Below are 20365 nucleotides of genomic sequence, written 5' to 3'. Positions count from 1 at the left end.
TGGCGAGTTCTCTTGGGGTGCACAGAAAATTTCACCTCATCTCCATCCCCCTCAGCACAGATGTCTTGAAACTCTGCTTCAATTGTTTGCTGAAGAGGACTTGGCGCCGGGGCGGGGACAGCGTTCGCGAGATCCTTGGGGGTCCGCTGCCTTCCTCACTGAGAGGCAACCTCCCGTTCGGAGGCTTTCTCTCCTGCGCTGTTCCGCCTCGCCGCCAGCAGGAGCAGGCCCGCGCCTGACGTCTTAGAAAAGCCTCCAGTAGAGGGAGACACTCCAGCGGCTCCTCCGACTTGGAAGCGGCCGGGCCGGGAGTGGGTGGGGGTGATGGGGGGGTGGGGAGAAAGGGGGAGTGGGGAGAGGGGAGGTGTGTGAAGGGGGGGGTGCTCCGGGGGGGCGGGTCCCTGTGCCGCTGACGTCCCGAGCAGTGCTGGGAAGTATAGGCTGTGTTGTCACGCCGGTGTCAGTCTGATGAAGATTGGCATCAGGTAAGCTGTCATTCATTTCCGTGTCAGAGACGCTTTTGCAGGCGGCGGCGGCGCGGCGGCGGCGGCTGCTGCTGCTGCGGGCGGCTGCCTCAGAGCGCGTGTGTTTTATTCCAGTCCCCAAGCCAGAGTATTATTCATTGCGACAGGGCAAGGAGGAGAGAGGGAGAGAGGGAGGCAGCAGGGAGGAGAGAGAGGGAGGCAGCAGGGAGGAGGGAGGCAGGGAGCAGAGAGGGACGGCGGGAGCGTGCAGAGAGAAGCTCGGGAAGCGCCGGGAGAGCGCGGAGCGAAGAAGCGCGAGTGGCGGCGAGGCCGGGGAGGAGGCGGCCAGAGCCGCGCGGCCCGCCCGCGCTCCGGCCGGGCCAGAGCGCAGCCCCGCCGCCGCCGCCGCCTCGCCCCGCTCGGGCCCGTGGCCGGGCGCGCATTGTCCGCGGGTGCGAGGAGCGGGGCTGCGGACTCGGACCGCCCCGGGCCCGAGACCCAGTAGCGGGCGGGAGGGGAGCTGTGCGCCGGGAGCGCCGAGGGACCCCCGAGTAGGCACCAGCGCGCGGGCCGGAGCCCGGGTGCAGGCAGCTTGGGGCTGGGCGCTGCGCGGGCGAGGCTGGAAACAGCGGGCCGGCGCCAGGTTCGCTTTCTCCCGGCTTCGGGCGCCCTTTGGGCCAGGGGCTTACTCAGCGCCACCAGCCTGAAGCTGCCTTCGAGCGGTTGGAAGCGGGAGCAGCCCCAGACGCGGCCCGGGTGACTGGAGGCACGGAGCCGCGGCCCCGTCCAGCCCGGCCTGGGGAGCCAGGGCGAGTGAGGGTTTGCAGGCAGATCAGTGGGGACAGGAGAACCCGAGCTGTGGGGCGGGGAAGCCGGCATCCCATGGGCTATGCTCAGGGACCCTAGCCCGGGCAGGAGAGAGAATTTGTAGGGTTACTGGCTTTCCGCGGATTGTTGGGAGTCTTTGGTGAGATCGGGGGAGGCGTAGGGACCCATGGCGAGGCTTGGGACTCGGGAGTCCTCTGGCTCGAGAACTACGGCATGAGTTCGTAAGAGGGGGGCCAGAAAGCGCCCGAGAGCAGGGAGCTGAGGGGAACGGGGCAGGGTCCCGAGTCTGCCGCGCAAACTTTGCGTTTCTTTCGGGTTTGGCGTGCGGGGCCCTCCTGAAGCCCGAACCCGAAGAAGAAACGAGCGAAGCGGGCCGCCCTTTCCGGGGGCTCTTAGCCCGAGAGCCCGAGGTTCCTCGCGGTGGGGAGGCCCGGGCTACGAATGGGACTGCGGCGGGGGGTGAGTGGTGGTTGTGCATCAGTTCTAAGACTGGGCTTCAGAGCCCGGCTGGAGTTTGGGTTATATGATCCAGGCTGTTTTCAGAAGCGGGATTGAAGGGCCGCTGAGTAGCTAGGGATCGAATCTACACCCCGGCCAGAGCAGGGGTCTGGAGGTAGGAGTTGAGGGCCCGGGGTTACGTCAGAGGCTGGAGTCGGAGGAACGGGTGGCGTTTTTTAGGATTTAGCCGCGGGGTCGCGGCTTTTTATTGGGGTTGAGGCTATTGGAATTTAAGGAGGATCGCGTACGGGTCCCCACGCTCTGTGGGTGGAAAAGCGTTTAGGTAGGCGGTGAAAGTAGTTGATCCGAGCCATGGCAGGTGAGCCCCGAATTGCTGCTGCTTCTCCCCGAAAGCGGATCTGGACGAGAGGATTTGCGCGCAGTACCCAGTCCTAGGAGAAAGATTCCGGGAAGCGGACGTCCTGGGTGAAGCGACAGGGCAGCCTCACAGGGCTCGGAGTGGATCCGAGGACCCAACCCCGGCGGCTCGGCGGTCTCCGAAAGCCACTTGGGGGTCTGCGGACGCAGCGCAGCCGGGCGGGTGCGGGTGGCTCGCAGGGGCCCCTGCCTGTGCTGGGGGCGCCAGCAGCGAGGTGGCGCATCGGGCCTGGGGAGTCGGGGCTGAGGTCCAGGGCAGGGCGGGCTCGAACTCCGGCGTCCTGTCCGGAGCCATCAGCTCTTGACCCGCAGGCGCTGCGGGTGTTCCCCAGCCCGGCAGCCCGCATGCCCGGCCGCCTGTGCTACGTTCCGCCTGGAAAAGAGGGAGCTCTGGGTCCCATACCCTCGGCCCACTTGTCCCGGGACTTCTCCATCGTGTTGACTTTTCGGATTTCAAATGCTCTCCAACTGGTGGAAGTCAAAAGCTTCTCATTTTAAGCAGGTTTAGGCGACCCCTTTCCCCAAATCTGAGAAAATGTTGGTGTTCAAACACAAGATATATTACGCAAAGCCCTAGCCCTCCTCCCTCTTACCCTGCCATTCTGGCTTTCCCGAGGCTTCAGGACCTTGGGGGAAGGGAGGGGGGTCCCCTCTTTGTGGAGTCGTGATCTCCCACTCGAGCCGCACCCCCCAGGGCTGAGGCCTAGTTCGGGGGATGGGAGAGAAGTCCCGACCCGGGAGGGAGGTTATCCCTCTGGGCAACTAGGGAAGCAGAGTGTGTTGGGGGTGTACGGGTGGAATATTTGAAATTTCCTCCTTGCAATCTTGAGCCCACCTTCCCGGCCCTCCGCACCCCTCGCACCCCTCGCTGGGGCAGCCGGACGGTGCTTCCGGGACGCAGAAGACGCGCGACCCACGAGTGGCCGTTGCGGCCTGGGGCGCGGCGACCGCCCGGCGGCGGAGCTCCAAGGCTGTTGTTTTGCAGGCTTGGAATTCGTGCGCTCTCTCTCCCGCCGAGAGCCCGAGGGCGGGAGGGAGCCGTGACCCCACGGAGACTCCCCGGTCACCGCCTCCCCTTTGTGAGCGTGAAAGGCAGGAAAGCTCAGAGAAAGAGAAGCTGCTCAGAATAAGGGGCAGGGGGTTACTGGAGGGAGATGGGCCCGGCCACCACTCACAGTAAAATGCCTCGTGCAAATTGCACTGAAGTGTACCCAACTTGAGACTGGCTGTTTTATGATCCTTTCTGGGAGTTTACTGCTCTCTGCTTTTAAGTCTATAGATTGCTTTAAGTTAATGAAAGTGCTGCTTTCAAAAAGGGCTTTTATTGTGCGGCCGTGGCAAGTCCAGTCCCTCCCCTTTACTCTTCCAAAATGGGTCTGTTTAAAAAGAGGGAGCCTCCTGGAGTTCCCTCTCCAGTGGGGAGGATGCCATGTGACAATAAGGATTAATAAAAATCGATGTCCAAGTAATTCAGAAAGATGACTTCTTTTCCAGTCCAGTGTCAGCTGTACATTTCTGTATTGCCTTTTGGACTTTCACTGAGCCTGACTTCAAATGTTGCCTGTTACCTCCCAGTTATACCCCCTCTCAACATTGCTTTCTTTAGGCCTGACCCTGTTCAATTAAATTCAAACTGGATTTCAGGATTTCAACTGACTGCCAATTCAAACTGCAACTAAAATATTTACTCGGAGGCTGGGGGAGGAGCTTTGCCTTGCATTTAGTAAGATAGATGTGTTAAAATGTCAGGGAGAGCGGCTGGGAACCTTGAGAAGAAACATGGAAGGCTGTTTTTCAGCGCTTTTTCCTTTTTCAATCTATTTGGCACAAAAGGTGAGATGACAAGGTTTTTGACTAGGTCCTAACACAGAAACTGCAATGGGGCTGGGCTGTGGCTTTGACCGCATGTCATAACCATTTAAACTGTGGTTAGTTGTTCAAAGCTCAAAGCTTCTCCAAGCTGGGTTTCATTAACTCTACACCAGTTGCCTGGAAGTTCAGTAGCAATAAATTGTATAAACACATTTGAAGTAAGTTAGTGATGAAATAAGGAGAATGACTGTCTTGTGAGTGGAGAATCCTGAATTCATGGAGTTCTAGCTTAACTGGAAACGTGCCTCCTCTCCCTTGGCCTTGATGTTTATGGGTGCTCCAGAGTGTGTGTTAAATTTCTTTCTGCCATGTCCATCTTCAACCTGGGGCTGTAACTCATTAGGGACCAAGGCATGCCTAGGAAGCAAAAAGGCCGGGTTTTAAAGGGGTCTCTGTTAGCCTGGTTTAGAAACCAAACCAAACCTATCAACCTGACTTCCTTACTCTGGATGAATGCAGTGTGCGACACAAATAGCAGCAGAGCAGGCCAAATTAGATTTTTAAATGTTAGCGGCTTAATAATACTGTGTTGTTAGCAATTGAATTTGTTTTTATTAAAGAAACAACCTATAAAATTTACAGGCTTCCAACATGTTGCAAGATTTCCTTGCTATTTATTTAGGCACACCCCCCCCCCCCTTCTGAAATTCTATCTCCAGTTTCAGACTTTTGTTCCCGATTTATTTAATTTGGAGCACGTTTTCTAAATTAGTTGGGGGAAGGTGAGAAATGCTGTTGTAAGTTTTCCTTTTTCCTATGCTGCGTGGCACAAGGACTGTGATGCTGTAAGATATATATAAATGTGTGATGCAACTGCTAGAGGTGACGGCATGTGAAGTAAAGTGTCTGGATCAACTAAAATGCAGATCAGAGTAAGGAGAGGGTGAAAATGATGCCACAGAGGAGGCGCAGAGGAAGTTATATGGAAAATGAAATCATCATGAACCACCGTTAGCCTTGATTCTAGCCAATGCGCCATGCTTTGTAGAAAACACTTCACGTGAGACCCGTGGCTTATTGAAGACTGAATTATATTGAGAAGCAGAATTTAGAGGAAGGAGCTGCACTGGTTGGGCTCTGTCCAGGCTGCATGGCCAGGCTTGTTGCGATGGGGATCTGCTAATTTAATTGAATCTAATACCTGTTGGGAAAGGGAGGAAGGAGATAATTAAGGTTGGCAGGTCAGCATGCTGAGCCAGTGTTGAGGCTGAAATTTGGGGGCCTGGCAGTTTTATACCCTGTTACTGTCTGCCTACATGACTCCAGCGGGTCACGTAGCTTTTGGATCTCAGTTTGTTCATCTGTAAAGTGGAACGTATGGCACGAATTCCTCGTTAGGCTATGAGGAGGGACTCCTCCATGAACCCCTCACTGAACACGTGCTGAATGATAAAGGACACGGGAGAGAGAAGGCTTCTCAGCAGAGTCACATTCTTCACTGTGTTTTCTTTCCCCGGCTGGCTCCAGAGCCTTTCCCCACAGCTCTCAGGAGTTCTTAGACTTGGGTGAAGGGGCTGAACTGCTGCCTTTGTTTACATCCTAGAATCTGAAACCCCTGCTGTGATTCCAAAAGCCACCTGCATTTAATCAAGAGGGACAATTAAGGCTGAGTTGGGGGAACTAGCATGCTTATTCCCAGTGGTGCTACCTAGATTAGCTTTCAAGCATCACATGAACACAGAATCTGACTTAGAAATTCAGCCTCTTCTCTTCGCCATTGGGAAGAGGCCTGACCCCTGACTGGTGTGTGACATCTGGTGGGGCTCGGGGGATGGGCACTGGTCTGGAGCTAGCTGCAGCCTGAACCTCGATTAGCAGTCTCCATGCTGGCAGATCAAAGCAGATTCTGGGCCAAAAAGCCCAAGAAGTTACACCCGGCACTTATACAAAAGTGCATACACACGGAGACTCCTTCTGTTCTGGTGCCTGATTTTTCTAAGCCAGCTCCGATTCTGGAGACGTGGCTCCAGTGGAATGCTTGCCTTTAATTCTCCCTCGTCCATGGGGACTTCTTGGGGTAATTTTTTTCCTCCATATATCCTCCAGCAGTCTCGGGCAGCATCTTAGTCTCCATTCTGATTGAGGGTGAGAACTGGGAGACGGCGGGATGGGGGTCGAAGGAGTAACAGTTGTGCTAAGAGAATGCATGAGAGGTGGAAGGCACACTCCTTCTACCAGAGCTCTGGCTTTTCCTCCTTCCAGACCCCCAGGAGTGAGGGAGAACCAAGCCCCCGGGCAGCTCAGCTCGGGAAGAGCTTGCTGCAAACGTGTTGTCTTCAGGGGGATCTGCTGTGTGGCTTCCATGCCTCACCACAGGCCCTGCCTGCCTGGGTTTCTAATTACAAGAAGGACATTTCTGCTAAGACCTATCTCACTAAAAACACATCCCTGTGTGTAATAAGAAACCCTAAACCAGGCAGGATATTTTAAAACTGAAGCAATGAAGATTAGATTAAGTCTCCACCAAACAGCTTCGTTCTTGTATTATTTTTGGCTGGAATGTGGAGAAAAGCAGCTGGCCCTGGGGCCCAGAGCAGACTCTTGAGGGTTCGGATGGGGCTGGAGTGGGTGGCGTAACAGTTAGTTTCTCTGCTTAATAGGAACGTGGCCAATTTCAGTACAGCTCAGTTAAGGTGGTGGGGGTACCCTGTGGGGATGAGGGAGCCCTGGGGTGGGGGAAAGCCAGATCCAAGTGGGCTGGAGAGTGGCCACAGAATTAGCAGGTCATAGAGCACTAAAGAATGCTTTTAAATCCCCACCTCCTTAGGATCTAATCTTTTGTGTTCAGTTTATGCTTCCACGCCCACCTCCATCCCATGCCCGGTAAACCCAGCCATCCTCCACGTGGCCTTGGGAGGAACCTTAGTATATGGGTACTGTTCTGGGTGGAGGGAAGGAACAAACAGTTGTCCAAGACTCCTGGACACAGAGCCCAGTAACCTGCCATCACGAGCCCTTCTTCTGTCCTGCTGGGGAGAGGCAGCGTGGTATTCATTCATTCCTTTGTTCCTTCATTCAGCAAATATTTATAGTGTCTCCTGTGTGCCTGGCACAGTCCTAGGCATTGAGGATACAGCAGCAAAAACAAACAGTGCAAACACATGTAACCATGAAGTCACTGTCCTCAAGGGGCTTGCTTGCCATAGGGTTAGTGCAGACTGTGGGGTCAGCATTGGAAAACTGCACCGAGAGCCCAGCTCTAGTGGGTACTAATCAATCGTATGAATTTAAACAAGTTGTTTAACACCTTTGATCCAGTTTCCCCATCTGTGAAGTGGGAAAAATAAAAGCGTGTAGCTCAAAGGATTGTGGCGAGAGCGTTGGTGAAGTACCTGGGCACGGTTCTGACTCGTGGGAGTGACGCGGTCAAGTTTCTTCTCCTCCTCACGTTATTTTGGTCTGAGCATCTAGTTGGCGGATTACCCAGCTTCCCCTTTCCCCTTCCTTTTTCCTTCTCCCAGGTTGTGGCCTGGGCCTTGCACGGGTCACTGGCACCAACATCTAGTGTTGAACAAAAGAGCTGGTCACACTATGGCCTAGTGCTGCCCACTGTGTGCAGACCCTGGCAGGGGCTATGGTAGAAATAGATACGTAGACCCTGTCCTCACAGTTTGGGGGTGGAAAAACACGACACACAAACACGTAAGGGATGACACACGGACACGCTGAGGTGACATGAAAAGAGGCACAAGTCAGTTGTGAACTAAAGGAGGCGAAAGTGGGATGGGATGCTGCCAAGTGACCAGGACAGAGTCGGGTGGCCAGGGCGGCCTTCTGAGAGGAGGTGAGCTCTCAGCAGTGCTGCTGGAGCGGGTGGGGAGTGGGGACTGGTGAGTGGGGCCACAGCGGGTGACACACGAGACTCTCCAGGTCACGGTGTTCAGGTGCTATCATGGGGATTGGGGGCGCCGCCTGAACTAGAGTGAAGAGGTCAGCACCCTCTGACGTGCCAGGGGACAAGTGGGCACCTGCCTCCAGAGTGCCATCTACACCTGGCTTCTTTCACACCTTGAGGGATTTCTGGGAGGACTTTTCATGTTGACATCTCTATGGGTAGAACTTGGGCTAATGACTTAGTGCGTGATGCCAACCAACTAACGTCATTCCTGGCTGCAACACAACTCTTACCTAGCATCCCTGCTTCCTAAGTCAGAAGAGCAGAGACCATAGGCCCACACCTGGCCCTTGCCAGGACCACGAAGCTGAGTGATGGCAGAGTGGTCGGGATGTGGAGAGAACAGGCATTTGGACTGGGAGTCAGGGGATGGTAGACTCTGCTCTAGTCTTGGCCACTGACTCGCTGTGTGACCTTCAACAAGTGACTGACCTTCTCTAGATGTCACTTCCCTTAACTATCCAATGAGGAGCTTGCACTTGCTCTCAGGGGTCCCCTTCAGCTCAGAGTTCCATGATTCTGTGTTTCCTCCCAACTGAATTACTTCATGACTAGGCAATTGTTGAAACCACCACCACCACCAGGCGGGTGTCGTGACAACATACAGCCACAATGGCACGGACTGTGAGGGCTGGGCCCCTGGACTGACCTTGTGTGATAGGGGCTTAAGACAGTAGGGGGGGTTTGGCTTTGACTTGCCTGATGGCTTCCAATGGATGTGTCCTAGCAATAGGGGTGGCTTCGTGAGGGCAGCATTTTCAGTTTCAAGACTCACTGGCCCCCTCATAAAAAGCAATGCTTGCTTCTTTTGTTGCGACAGTGTGGTGTTGGGAGAAGGAACACAGTCTTTGGAGTCAGATTCTGGGTTCTGACCCTGGTTTTACTACTACTAGGCTGTGTGTCCTTGGGCACATCACTTAACCTCTCTGAGCCTCAGTTTTCTCAGCTATATAGTCAGGGTAATAATACTACAGAGCACATAGGAGTGTTGTGAAAATTCTAGAAGAAAATATTTGAAAGTGCTTGGCACATGGTAAGCTTATGGTGAATATTAATTTTCTTTCCTAATAAAGCACATTCTCACGTGCTCTCTCATTTGAGCCTCTCGATTTTTGTGAAGCAGGTGAAATGGGTGTTGTTGTATCATCTTACAAATGACAGGAACTGGGGCTCGGGGAGGGGGATGAGTGGCAGATCCAGGAAGGCAATGCAGATGTGTCTGCCTGTTTACGGGGAAGCACGTTGATTAGGGCAGCCCGGGTCTCCCTGTGACAGTGATGATCCTTTCTCTAGCCTTTTGGAGACAGAGCGAGCACCTTGCTGGGTCTGAGAGCTTTACCCTGAGCCCCACCTATTCCTCTCCTGAGAATCTCTTTAAAGGAACCAGCTGAACCTCCTCCCTCATCACCCATCCTTTTGTTTGTCAAATGCTACCGGCTGTTATGGAAACCAAAACCTAGAAGAAGATCTATTTTTTCACTTTCACAAAGCCTTCCGTTACAGGTGGGGCTGGGCTGGCCAGCGCAAAGAGGTGGACGTAGATTCAGGGGCAGGGAGGTGTAGTAATGGCAGTGGGTGCTGGTGGGAGAGCTGCTGCGCAGCCTGCCTGCCTCCATCTTCCTGCCAGGCTGTAAGCCGCCCGGGGACCCTGGGGCGAAGAGAACGTCCTCGGGGCGCACACCCATGTCCTCCGCTCACAGTCCTGACAGACGCTGAGGGACATTTAGCCGTGAGTGATGGGGCCTGCTAACTCTGATTCCAGGCTAGCACAGTGGGAATGTGGTAGAGTACAGAGAGTGAGCCCCACTCCCAGAGGTCCCTCTACCTGTCCCCCTCCGACAGTCGGTTGTCACTGAGCCCTGCTCTGTTCCGAGGCCTGGGAGTACAGGGTGTTCCTGCGCTTTCTCAGGTGAGGCCACGCTCGGTGTGGATTGGGAGTTCTAGTTCTAGGTCAGAGGCAGAGAGAAGAAGCCCAGAGAGACTCGGGGTGTGTGCCCAGGGCCCCATGGTGACAGGCGCTTGTTCTCACTCCTGAGCCCTCCCTGGTGATCCATCCATCTGTCAACAGCATGGCCTGAGCCCACTATTTCATGAATACCCAGCAGTGTGCTGCGTGGGACCCAGGGCCTTTTCCTCTGGGAGCTACAGGATCATTGGGAGCCCAAACAAACACAAGTCAAACTGAGAACAAGCTGGGTGACCTTCGATACGTCTCAACTTCTTTGGGTCTTAGCATCCTCATTTTATATGATGAGGAGGTTAGATTATCTTCAAGGCCCCTCCTGGGTCCGCTGTTCTGTGACTCTATGGGCTGTACATGCTAAAGTGTTTGGTCCAGACCACGAGACACTGTGAGTCTGGAGAAGGTGGTGGGACCCAAGGGACATTTAGCCCATTGGTGCTAGCCTGTCTAACTCCCACTAGGCGGGGGGATGGGAAGATGTAGTGGCAGCTGGGCCTCACTTATCTGGATGCAGGGGCTGGGAGAGCTCCTGTTGAGAGGGGCCCTTCTGAGTCCTCCAGTCTCCAGGAGGACCACGGGGACAGAAATCAAGCAGGAGAGCCCGGTGGAATGGGAGCTCAAGACGGCTGCTCTCCTGTGGCCCACGTAGAAGTGGTGGTCTTGCCCTGTTGCCCCTCTCCTGGCCCCTCTCCCACCACGCCTCTCCCAGCTCTGGGAGGAGAGAGCTGGCTCGCTTGTGGGTGTGATTCTAGAGGAAAGCCAGGAGCTCGAGGGGATTCCCCAGCCTTCCCTGGAGCCCATGCCCAGAGAAAATGACTTCTTCCCTGCGTTGGCACCGCTCTCCTTGAGAAGGCACCCTCAGCCATTAAGAGCCTCTTAGTGGCAGTGAGATGGGGACTGCCACCTCCTGCTGACTTGCAGATTGTTGGGAAAGCCCCTTTCCAAGCTGGACATCTGTCTCCTGGAATACTTTTCAAAGTCATTTCCATGGGATTTGGAAGGGAGGGATTGAAGGAGAACTTCATCCCCAGGCTGTACTCTGGGGAGTGCCGTTGGCTGCTGGCAGGGAAGAGGGAGCTTCTCTGGCATTCTTCTTGCTCAGAGTCCTGGTGCTGGCATCCCTGCCCAACCGCGATTCTTCCCGGAAGGAAAGAGACAGGCTGCCACAGCTCACTTGTAGATCAAGGGAGAAGGGTATGTCCTGAGCTCTGTGATTGCTGGGTAGCTGTGCAAGGCCACAGAGGAGTGGAGGCTCCCTCACTATGTGCTGGGCCCTGTGCTGGGAGCTCTCACCTCTGTGTTTTATCCACTCATCACCACGAAGCCTGGAGGGAAAGTAAGGCTCAGAGGGGTAAGCGAGTTTGTCCCAGGTCACACAGCTGTTTCTGGATCCAGGGGTCTTTCCAGCCCAGCTTGCTGCTGCTCAGGGAGTTGCATGTTTGGGGGAAAGTTGCTGTGTTCCTGGCTGCCTTCTTTCTCCATCTCCCTCCCACCTCAGGCCCCATGGTCCAGTACACACACACAGCTCAATGGAAGACAGAGGGCCCTGGCTTGGGTAGGTGAAGGGTGATGACACTGAGCTGTGACAGGAAGGATGACTGAGGCGGGCCAGAGTAGAACAAGACAGGGCTTGGGTTTCAGCCTTGATTCAGCCGTGTGCTCACTGGATGACCTTAAAAGCTGGCCCCACTTTCTGCATCAGAGAAATGGTGGTGATGAGGCCTACTGTTGGGGCTGAGCTAATGTATGTGGATGTGTTCTGCACGTTGTATCAACATGAATGAAAGCGCCTACACAGGGCTTTGTGTGTAATGTGTGGGGAGAAAATCAGTTGGCACAGACTCTATGTTTCTTATTAGTTTAAAGTAGAGCATACACGCAAATATACACCCCCTCTCATACTCACTCAGAGTGATGACAACCACGTTTAAGGGATTAAAAGCTGGCAGGATGACTGGTTCCCTGGGGGTGGTTTTCCAGATTCTGGCAGAGTCAGCAAACCTGAATTGCGTGCCTACTATGTGCCAATGGTTGTTCTCGCCTGTGTTTTCCCATCTAATCCAGTGCCAGGGCCCTCTGGGGTCTGGTGTTGGGGGTTGGCCTCTGCCAGGTCCCATCAGCCTGAACCAGGCCTTGGATTCCGCCAAATCGATAGATTTTTATTGAGCACCTTCTATGGAGGTACTGGGCATATGACCGTGAGCTAGACAGACATGCTCCCTGCCAGTGGAGTTCACAGTCCTTGGGGGACGTGGCACTGAAGTTCTGTAAGTAATTAGTTAGTGAAACCCTGATAAGAGCCATGGAGAAGTCCCGGGGGTCATGAGAGCATAGACAGGGAGTGTACCCTCCTCTGGGGGTCTTGGAGGGCGTCCTTCAGAACACGAGGTTCCAGCTGAGATTTGCAGTGAGCTAGGCGAGGGGTCTAGTCACCTTGGGCTGTCTTGCCTGACCCCATGCAGAGTTCTGTCCCTCAGATGAGGCCCTTCCCAGGGAGAGGGTCAGCCAAGCCCTCCGTCCCTGGGGCTCCTTTTCCATCCCAGGCGAGGGCAGAACAAGCGAGAGGAAGACACAGGCATCAGGAACATCCTGCCAGAGATTTTGCTCCCACCTGAGTTTGCTGTCCATGCTGCCTCGCGGAGCGCGCTGATACTGTTCCCACTCTCCCCTTCCCCCAGCTCACCACACGGCACTCCTCGAGGGCAGAGCTTTCAGGAGGAGCCTTTAGAACATGCAGGCATCCTTTCCCCATTCTTCCTGCAGCCCCGGCTAGGGCGCTGATCATATCTGGGGGTACCTGGTGATGTCCACATTCATGTCTTACCTGGGTCTATTTCTAGAAAGCCCTCATGGGCAGCAGCTGTGAGCTGGGGACGAAAGGCTCACCCTTCCATCTCAGTACCAGCGGGAGAACCGTATTCTTTGGAAGATCTGGGCCCTTTCCCTAGATGGGATGGAGTCAACTTCTTGATGTTGTTTCCTTGGTGCAGTGGCTGAGGCTGTGCCATCCTTCTGGAAACACGGGGGACAGTTTGTAAATATTTTGTAGTCTGGTACCTTAGAGGGGGCAGTGAGGAGAGGCAAGAGGGGGTGGCCAGAGAGACATTGATGGGCTTACGTCACTAGGGCTGTACATCCAGAGTCACATAGATATGAAGAGAAAAGGTGCTTTCAAGGAGATCGGCAATGGTGTGGAGTGGCTCCTTGCCTGAGCTGAGGCACCCTGGCCCAGCAAAGGGAACCTGCCTCGGGATCAGCAGGTGTTAGGGCCCAGCTTCTGCCACTCGCTGGATGTGTGATCTTGGGCAATTTATTAACCTCTTTGAGCCCTTAGTTTCTTCGTTTTTGTGAAATGGGGATAAAATGATTCTTTGCAGGGGATTAAATGAAATAACACAGCAAAGAGCCTGGCCTGGTCCCTGGCCTCTAGAAAGTACTCAGTATGTGTGAGTTCTTTCCTGTCACTTCCTTCTCTCCCCCGACAGTGCTGGACACAGACCAAAGCACCCCTTCAGGAGGCAGGAGGGAGTGGGGTGCAGGAAGGCCGTGGCTTCTCTGGGGAACATGGCTAGAATGGCTGTCTGACGCTGGAGACACCGTGTCGGAGCCTGGCAGGGTCTCCCTGGAGGCAGAGCAGGCAGTGCGCTGGGTCTCCCAGAAGAACCAGGATAGCACAGGTGCCTCAAAGAGGGATGTGAAGCAGAGAATCTTTGAAATGGGAATTGGGAGGAAGAAAGGGAGGAAAGGAGGAAGGGAGGGAGGCAGGCAGGGAGGGATGAAATGAGTATTTATGAAACATCTACTATGTACTTGACATTGAGCTAGGTCCTTTAGTACCCATGATTTGACTTTATAGATTTGGAAGCATAGAATCTTAAAGTTATGAGATCTCAGAACTGGAAAGGACATGGAACATCTATTCCAACCTCTGTATTTTATATATGGAGAAAATGAACCTCAGAGAGGGCAGTAACTTGCCTAAGGTCACACAGGAAATCAATGACAGAGCTGGGTTAGAGACTGCCCGGACCAGGGTAGTTGGGGCAGAGCAGAAAGAGCACAGACTTTGGAATCAGAAAGACTATGTTTGACTATATACACTCTTGCAGTGTGACCTAGGGAAACTTAACTTCCTGAGCCTCAGTTCTCTTAGCTATAAGATAGGTTAGTAATTCTCAACTCTAGTGGTGGCCATGACAATGAAATGAGATAACCCATGTGGAGTGTCCAGTGTGATATCAGGGACTCTGTAGACGCAGGCCTTTCCCCTTCCAGCTCTGTCCCCTCCCCACTTAGCTCATGGCTCCGGCCACCCTTGCAGGGCCCTCCAAAGAACCCTGACCTTGTCCTGTTTTGTGTGCCCCCAGGGGGCACAGTGAACAGGAGGCCTAGGGCACACATTCCTTCTTTCATTCAATTATTCTGCAAGTATTTATTGGGGACCTTGAGTATGTGCCAGGCGTTGTTGTGGTGCCCAGGATAGAGAGGTGAGCAAGAATAGACGTAGCCTCTGTCCTGTTGGAGTTTACAGTCCGATGGAGGAGACAGGCATTAATCAAAAAAAACAAAAACAAAAAAACAAAAAGCCAATAAATATGAAAATACAAGTGTACTAAGAGCTTTGAAGGGAAGAACGTGAAACCATGAGAGCGTTCAACGGGAAGGTATCACTCAGGGAGCAGGGAAGGCCTCTGAGGAAGTGGCGTCTGAGCTGAGGCCTGCAGGGAGAGTAGGACACCGTGAATGAAGATGGAAGGGAAGGGTGTTCCAGCGAGGGAACAGTGGGTGTGAAGGCCCTGAGGAGAGGGGAGGGGTGGATAGACGGCTGGGGGCTGGGGCAGGGTGACAGGATCAGGTGCCATCACAGAGCGACACCTTGGAAGAAGTCGGGGAAGAACTGGAGGAGTCTGACTCTAGACCAGGCTGCACCTCTGGGAGGTGGGAGAAGCCCGTCTGAGATTCTGAGATGGAGACCAGGCTAGAGTTTGGCTGTAGGCCTGGGGAGAGGAACAAATATCTCCAAGCTTCAGTTTTTCTGCCCCCAAATGAAAATAATGATAATAAAAATCATAAATGGACTGCAGGTCCGTGGTGGAGAGGAAGGAGGTAAAAATGAACAGCCGCCTAAGTGAGCAGAGTCAAATTCATTTCTGTGAAAGCTTTAATGATTTGGATTCCTAACTGAGTAAAAGCCAGAGTCCTTACCTGGCTGAGTCTCCACCTCGCATTCGGCTGTGGTCACTGTCTTCCTCACTCACTCTGCCCACTCTGCCCCAGCCCACGCGCCCCAGACTCGCTGTGTAACTGCAAGGGGTCGGGCCTGTTCCTTCCTCCTCCAGGCTCTGCACTCGCTCTTCCCCCTGCCTGGACCACGCTTTCCCCAGCTTCCCACCTGCCTTCCTCCCTGGGTTTTTCCAGGTGTCGGCTCCGATGTCCTCTCAGCGAGGCCTTCCCTGAAGGCCCTATGGAAAATGAAATCCCCGGGCCAGCCCCGCTGGCGTAGTGAGCAAGTTTGGCGCCCTCCGCTTTGGCAGCCCCGCTGGCGTAGTGAGCAAGTTTGGCGCCCTCCGCTTTGGCAGCCCCGCTGGCGTAGTGAGCAAGTTTGGCGCCCTCAGCTTTGGCAGCCCCGCTGGTGTAGTGAGCAAGTTTGGCGCCCTCTGCTTTGGCAGCCTGGATTCGGTTCCCAGTGTGAACCTACACCGCTCGTGGCATGCTGGGGTGGCGACCCGCATACAAAATAGTGGGAGATTGGCAACACATGTTAGCTCAGTGCAAATCTTCCTCAGTGGAAAAAAAGAAAAAGAAATCCCTTTTCTCTCATCCCTGGCTCTCCCTACCCCCTTTATCTCCAGTAATTATCAGACTTGGCCTCTTTCTTTTTCATCGCTATAATCCAGAACAGTGCCTGTATAGAGTAAAGCCCAGTCAATGTTTGTGGAATGCATGAATGAATGAATGAGAAGGGGTAGTTACTGGTGAAATGACTTTTTAGGTTCATTCATGCTTTTCCCTTCCTCTGAAATTGACTCCCAAAACTTCAGAATTGGAAGGAACTAAGTAACTAGTTTTTGAACAACCCTCTCATTTAACAACTGAGTAAACAGAAGCCCAGAGAGGTTAAGGGGCTGGTGAAAGGTGACAGAGCACAGAGCTAGGATGAGATCTGGGGCCTCTGGGATTCACACCAGGACTTGTTCTACGAAGTTTTGGCTTTTCTGCATGACACAGCTCCTGGGAGAGGAGGGGTTTGCTCTGTGGGCCCCCAACTGCTGGGGGTGGGGGGAGGGGGTAGCCAGAGGGCTCTGGCTTCCTTGAATTCTGCTCCTGGAGCGTCATTCCAAGATCTCTGTTGCTGCTGCTCATCTCAATAGGAGACATTTTGGGGCCATCTTTGCGGGTGTTGGCAAAGATGTCCATTGGCAACTGACAGGCAGACATGCTTCTCTCCCAGCTCCAGGAGGGAGAGTGAATGAGCTGTCAGTCCTCTGCAAAGGTCCATCCACAGGGAGTGATTATACAGCTCTTCCTTGGTGGGAGTCTGCCTAATGTGGGGAATAATGCGAGGAAGTATCAGTTGCTGGTCCTGCATTCTAGGAACTTCTAGTCTAGCTAGGGAGACTGTGCTTCACTAACTACGATATTAATATTAAAATAATAATAATAGCAAGCATTTATTGAGTGCTCACTATGTACCAGGCATCATTCTAAACACTTTTTGCCTATTAACTCATTTAACTCTCACAACCACTCTTTGAGGTGGATGCTCTACCTCTTTCACATTTGATTAACCTGAGGCACAGAGAGGTTAAGCCACCTGTTCACAGTCACACAGCTAGTATCCTAGGAGAACCAGGATTTGAACCCAGGTGGTCTCTCACCGTGCTCATCCTCTTATATATTAAGTTAAATGATAAATAGCACAAGACAAGAATGCAAGGTACAGCATGAAGAGAAAGGGGTTACAAGGTCAGGGAAGGAGGTTGCCCTGCAGGCTGGAGTAGTCCTTGACACTGTGGCTTCCTGGAGGAGATGCTGCCCGAATTAGAAGAGGAGTGTTTGGATAGCCGGAGACAGGCTTTGCCCTCTTGGTTTTCCATCCTCCCGTGGCAGGGGACAGTGGTTAGGAATGCCGGGCGAAGGACATGGAGTGGGGATGAGGCTTGTCCTCCCTTGATGCACATGTTTGGCGATGACAGACACGAGTGAGGTCCTCCACTGGCTGCCCAATGCGGGATGGATGAGGGCCTGGCACAGCCTGACCTACCTCCCCATAGAAACCATTCCCCATGTGCTTGTGTCATGGGGATTCTGCCTCGATTCCTGGGTAAGGAGCCTCCTGGACAAGACCCTCAGGATCCAGCCTTCTTAAATGTTTGGGGGACTTCTGAGCAGACCCTCTAAGTGGTCTCCAAGATTGTGGCTGTTCTATATGTAAAATGGGCTAATTATTGTCCCTTCCTATGGGGTTGTAGTGAGCATGTGGTGGGGCAATGTCTCGAAAGTATCTGGCCCAGTTGGCTTCAGGTACCGAGCACCTCCTCTTCTGTCCTCCTCCCTCAAGCTCCATCTCCGCCCAGACTGGCTACTCGTGGTCTTGGCCAAGAGCAGGGACACAGAGAGAAGGTTTCTTTGTGTGTCCTGGGCCTTTGGGGCTGTGCTGGGGGACAGGCCTGAAGCTATTCTCCTACTCAGAGAGGGAATCATTGATAATGTCCCTCGATTATGTTTGCATTCAGAAAATATATATGCTTTCTTTTGGAGCCAAAAGGCACAAAGAAACCTCAGTTAAAGGATGGCCAACCATCTTGGTTTGCCCGGGACTGTACTGGTTTTAGTGCTCAAAGTCCCATGTCCAGGGAACCCCTCAGTCCCAGGCAACCTGGGGCAGTTTATTGCCCTATGAATCTGTCAGGAGGGAGAGGATGTCGTGGGGCTGGGGCTCATGCACCAACTAAAGGCTGCCCCATTGCTCCCTCTATTTGGGTTCTGAATCTCCTGGTGATAGACAGAAGTAAGAGAGAGCCTAATTGAAAGGGAAAAGGCTTTGGCTTCCGATGGACGGGAGTTCAAATCCCACATCTGCTGTGTACTATCAGCTTGACTTTGGCCAAGCATCTTAACCTGAGTGTCAGGGTCCTCATTTGTAAAAATGGGGACTATAATGACTATATCATGATGTTGTGTTGGGGCTAAGATGGCCTAATGCCTATAGATCATCTGACACATGATAGGTGTTACATATAATGGGCTATCTGAGCCATTACCTCTATTCCCAGTGTTGAGGATGGGATGGGAAGAAGTAGCCACTTCCTTTCCCTTTAAGAGGCTGGGCTGGGATGAGGCCTCCCCACCTTCTCCGAGTCAGCTGCACCTGGCCTGCTCCATGGCAGTGTCTTGGCCTGGCAGCAGCTCTGGGGAGGGGCCTGTGAAGGACCCTTGGGGTTTTTTTGCGAGGAGAAAGATGGAGACAGGTGACCTGCTGTTGTCCCTGCACTTAATGCTAGGCTGATGGCCAGACTCCAGGGGCTTTCAATATGTCTCTTTCCCATTTCTCTGACTCATTTGACTTTCTGGAAAATAGGAAGGCTCATTGGAATCAATGAAACTTGTGGGAGGGAAGTTGGGGAGCCTTGGGTCTAATTTGGCCTTCTCTCAGATGAGGAGCTGGAGACCAAGGAGGTCGTGACTCATCTGAGGCTTGACCGATGGTTAGTGCCCAGCATTTCCTGCCCCAGGCCCAGAGGGCCTCCTGGCCCAAGAGGCTGGGGAATCCTTAAAGCTCCAAGGAACATGGTACATGAGGGCTGCAGCATGTGACAAGTCTGGTTTCTGACAGTGGATTGTCTGCTTTGTGGACTGTTGCTGACATATCCTAAATTCCTGGCCAGCTACCCTCTGCCCCTGTGTAGCCGATTCCTGGGCCACCTTTCCCTAATGGATGGTGAGCTGTGCTCATGAGACATTGAATTTTTTTTTAAATGAAGTTTTTATGTTGACTCTTTTTTAATGGTCAGACAAAACCAAGAAGATAAACACCATTTCCAAGGACATTCTAAAACTCACAAGAAGAGATGATTTTCTTCAGATCAACTATTCTCCTGGATTGGCCACACTACAGTGGACCTTAATGTGCTGGGGGCATCAGCAGGTTTCATTCACTCATGAATGCAGTGTTCATCAAGTGCCAGTATGGCAGGGAACAGTTTCGTCCAGAGCAGAGACCATGAATGGGCTATTACTCTCAGCCGAATGTGTTCTGTTTCCTGTGGGGTTTTCCTCTGTTGCCTGCGGACCCTCCATTTGCTCAAATATATTTTCAATTTATTTAGCACCCACTGAGTGCTAGTCACCGTGGAGGGAGACAAAAGATGATGAGATTTGGTCTCTACGTGAAGGAGCTTACAGTTGGAGTGGGGAGATAAGCACGAAAACATGGAAAGTTAAATTATTTTGGAAGAGTTACGTAACAATGCACGGGAGTGGTTCATCACAAGAGATGTTACAGGACAGAGAGGATGCATTACCAAATGAGAGGCACTAATAAGAGTGAGGCTGTCCGACGAAGGAGACATCAAGTGGGCTGCAGGGATCAGGAGAGACCTTACAGAAGAGGTCAGTGGTGTGCCAAACCCTTGGCGCTTACGACTGTATAGCAGGCTTGGAATGTGGGTCTGACTAGCCCTGTTTTTACAGATGGCAAAGGCCCAAGCCCCACAGCCAGTAAGTTTGGATCAGAACCCAGGCCCATCTGCATCTAAACTTTTTCCATTAGAAATCCTGTCTCCTTCTCAGGAGCCAGGCCTGGGAGCTTGGGTAGGTTGGATTAGGCAGAGAGAGGGGAGCCATACACAAGCGCATGCCCGTAGGAAGATAATGAGCAAAGACCCTACTGTGTGGTGGGGCATTGAGCCAACCAGCGTGGAGGGAGGAAAATGAACCTGCTTCAGGGGAGACGAACCTCCAGCTATCGGCTCCTTGTGGGGTGGAGACCTGAGCCTCTGCAACTTTGCACAGGCTGACTGTTGTTCCGTGCTCTCTCCTTGGAACCTCTTCTCCCCACACTCAGGAGCATCTGGTCACTTTCCTTGGCCCTGAGTTGGAGGCTGGCTAGGCTGGCATCTTCTAAGAAGACCTAATAAGTCCCTAAGTAATAATAGTAATGATAGCACCACCAGCCCACACTTGTATAAGGCTTTTCCATCTACATAGTCCTTTCACGTGAAATCTGAAACAAACTGTGAAGAAAGACATCATGATGGCTGAGCATAGTCCAGGGCTCCAAGCCACTTCTACTCAGACCTTAGAGGACAAGCCAAGTACAAGTTCCCCAGGCGGGTTATTCACTGATTACCGTGTGTGCGGTACTTTGGCACGTAACAGGTGCCCAATGAGCATTTGTTGAGTGAATGCATTTTAGGGGAGTCCCACTCCATTTGTGGGTACCTGATTCCAGCACCTCTGCAGAAA

General features: G+C 53.0%; 1 protein-coding gene across 8 annotated transcripts in view; it reads left to right on the top strand.

Annotated features, from left to right (window-relative positions):
• Nucleotides 1-320: 320 nt before the first annotated feature.
• Nucleotides 321-20365, top strand: part of PKNOX2 (PBX/knotted 1 homeobox 2) — a 253475-nt gene continuing 233430 nt past the window's right edge. For 2 of the 8 annotated variants that reach the window (XM_044752524.2, XM_070489994.1), the window contains exon 1: nucleotides 392-485. The gene's annotated coding sequence lies outside the window, so the exon portion shown is untranslated. Of the gene's footprint in view, nucleotides 486-1069; nucleotides 1108-3920; nucleotides 4002-20365 lie in introns of those variants that run through there. The other 6 variants (XM_044752523.2, XM_044752522.2, XM_070489995.1 and 3 more) reach the window with 6 other exon arrangements.

This window comes from Equus asinus, chromosome 20 (genome assembly GCF_041296235.1).
Source record: "Equus asinus isolate D_3611 breed Donkey chromosome 20, EquAss-T2T_v2, whole genome shotgun sequence".
In the NCBI taxonomy this organism is placed as follows: Eukaryota; Metazoa; Chordata; class Mammalia; order Perissodactyla; family Equidae; genus Equus; species Equus asinus.
This window is presented reverse-complemented; position numbering and strand designations above follow the sequence as displayed.